A 3,529-nucleotide genomic window follows, 5' to 3' on the forward strand; every position below is an offset into this window, starting at 1 on the left:
ACGCATGACGCATTCACATGCTCCTCAAAAACCTCGGAATTTACCCTTTCACGCCATAAAGATGCACCGTACCAGTTAAAAATCACCAGATTAAAAATACTGAAATAGCAAATTTGTTCTGTATTCGATATCTAAAATATTTCACGATGCTGCAAAGAAGAAACGAGAACATTCACGTTAGATTAGATGTCGAACTTTAACCATTCAAATCACCAGTCTCGTCCAATCGATGTAAGTAAAGCTATTTGTACGAAAGTTAAAAAATAAATGCAGCAGAAATGTGTTGATCAAAGAACACGATTGGGTAAAGCGGGGATCACATTAGTTGACATGTGGCGCTTTAAAAACGAAAATGTACAATTTCCGTTGGTTTTTAAACGCAGCAAACGACTTGACCCACTTTTCACGCACGTTATGAATACGTTGTTGTTTTGTATGAAGTTAGAAGAGAAAAACACGGCGCAGCAGCGGAAGTTTAATGGCGTTCTTTCAAAATAAGTGTCGCAGACGAAACAAAATGAAAGTCACTCTTCTGCACGAATAAGACAATTATTGTGACATTACTTAGCAGTTGTTCTTTTAGATTTATTATGACGCTAAACAGCAAATGCAAACACATGTTCAAATATCTGGAAATCATGGTAGACTCACAGTTACGCTTCAAACAACAAATAAAAAGATCTATGAATCAAATAAAATGTAATATCTGTAACTTCAGATACAGAAGAAATAATTTAACTGTTGATTATACAAACTTTTTACAGCTTAAGAAAACTCAAATATCCTAAAAAATTAGAATATTCTGGGAATCTTAATCTTAAACTGTAAACCATAATCAGCAATATTAAAATAATAAAAGGCTTGTAATATTTCAGTTGATTTGTAATGAATCCAAAATGTATGACATTTTTGTCTTTTTTTAATTGCATTACAGAAAATAAAGAACTTTATCACAATATTCTAATTTTCTGAGACATATATATATATATATAAATATATATATATATATATATATATATATATATATATATATATATATATATATATATATATATATATATATATATATATATATATATATATATAAATAGGTGCAGGTCAGACATGAATGAATGATAATATATATTATGAATAGATGAGATGTGAGATTAGTGTATTTTATTGTATTTTCTTCTATTGTGTATTTATTAGTGTATTTTACTGCTGTGTGTCATCATTTATTGGACTGTATGTAATGTAACAATGTAATAATGTAATGTAATAATCATGTCTGCCTCACTCTGCTGCAAATCTCACTTTTTGTATTTTTGTATAATTTGTTTTGTATAATTGTATACATGTTATTTTATTCAGAGCCGTCATTTCTGCTGCACCTTAGTTCTTTAATTGTATATATGTCAATAAGTGCCACATTTGTTTATTTACTGTTTGATATTCTAAATCTAAAGAGCGAAATAACCGGAGTAAAATTCCTTGTTGGACAATGTTCGTACCTGGACAATAAAGACGATTCTGATTCTGATTCTGATTCTGATTCTGATTCTAATGCATGTGTGTCTGGAACCTTCTTTTACATCAACCTGCAGGGACTAAAGATGCAAATAAAGCCACTGGCTTTAATCTACCACATTTACATGAAAATGTTATTATTAATATACACTATCCCTGTTTTTTTTTCCTTTAAAAATAAAATACAAATGCAAAATGTCGGTTATTGAAACCAGAGGTGGGTAGTAACGAGTTACATTTACTCCATTACATTTACTTGAGTAAGTTTTGGGAAATGTTGTACTTTTAGGAGTAGTTTTGAATCACTATACTTTTTACTTTTACTTGAGTAGATTTGTGAAGAAGAAACTGTTCCTCTTACTCCGCTACATTAGGCTACGTTGAGCTGTTACTTTTCTTTTATCCCTTTTATCCACGTACGCGTCAATCTCATGACATCACTGGGTGATTCTTTGGGAAAAATGTTTGTTTTTGCATGTTTTGTCACATTTACACAGACTCAAACACACACAGAGTTTCTATGAGTTCATGTTTGTTCTAGTTCTGCTGGTTAAAAAAGAAAAGTACAAAGGCTGGACATTTTGTGCTACTTGTGCTTCATTTATTTTTTTATTCTGTTATAATTTTATTATTTATTAAAGTACTTGAATTTACTTTAAGATTATTTCAATTTAAGTTATTTTTTATTTTTTATTAATTTTATTATTGTATTGATTTAATTTGCCTGAAGATGATTATTTTGTACTTTTGTCTGTTTGAATGGTTGTGTTAAAAAAATAAATCAACGTTACTCAACAGTTACTCAGTACTTGAGTAGTGTTTTCACCAAGTACTTTTTTACTTTTACTCAAGTAATAATTTCGATGACTACTTTTTACTTCTACTTGAGTCATATTATTATTATTATTATTATTATTATTATTATTATTATTATTATTATTATTATTATTATTATTATTATTATTTTTTTTTTTTATGTTTATTTGATATGTACATAGCAATTACATTGGACAAACCAGATGCGTTGTTTAAGTGTTTTAGCACAAATGCTAATTCGCAACACTTGTCCATAGACAGCTTTTTAAAAGAATAGAGAGCAATAAAATATTAAGATAACAAGAATGGGAAAAAAATTAAAATAATAAAATAAATAAATGAAAAAGGAAAAAAAAAACACAAACCACAAAACAATTGGAAAGGAAATCAAATCATCGATCAATCAATCATTTTCAATTAGAAACATAAAATCAGAATCAGAATCAGAAAAGGGTTTATTGCCAAGTAGTAGTGGGGGAAAAAAAATTGATATTGCAATATATTGTTGTGCTTTATGTCGCAATAAATAATCGATAAACTGACGGAAAATATCGATATTTTAACACACATACCGGTAATGGATCACCGCACTATTGTTCATGCACTTATTTGGCTCAAAAGTTTGATATGGGTCAAAGTAGACGAAATTAAATAGAAAACATATTAGTTTTTGTTTATTTATTTATTTATAAATGCACTCTCTTTGTACATTGTATAAAGTTTTGGCATTGAATAAATGCATAACTACAAACGTTTTCCTTTTTATGGGTATTTTTTCTTTTTCAGTTACATATATCGTGATATATCGATGAAATTTCTTACAATATATCGAATATCGTAGATATTGTGATATTATCGTTATCGTGGGCCACATATCGCCACAGTATTGAATCGTGAGTTACAGGTATCCTCCCACCACTAATGCCAAGTTTGAAGGAATTTGTTGTGATGATTGGTGCAATACAATACAAATATAAAAAGCAAATATATAAAGAGATAAAATGTATGAACAGAAATGTACAATATGAGCAGAAATGTACAATATGACTACTAAAAAGACAACAAAGCAAGCAGTTAACAAGTTATATCATTCTTCAGTAACAGTACTTTTACTTGAGTACAATTTTTGTCTCCTCTACCAGCTCTGATTGAAACACCACATTTCCCTCTTTTACTTTGAAACGCCTGAACCGGAAGCGGAACA

Source organism: Cololabis saira, chromosome 20 (genome assembly GCF_033807715.1).
Source record: "Cololabis saira isolate AMF1-May2022 chromosome 20, fColSai1.1, whole genome shotgun sequence".
NCBI lineage: Eukaryota > Metazoa > Chordata > Actinopteri > Beloniformes > Belonidae > Cololabis > Cololabis saira.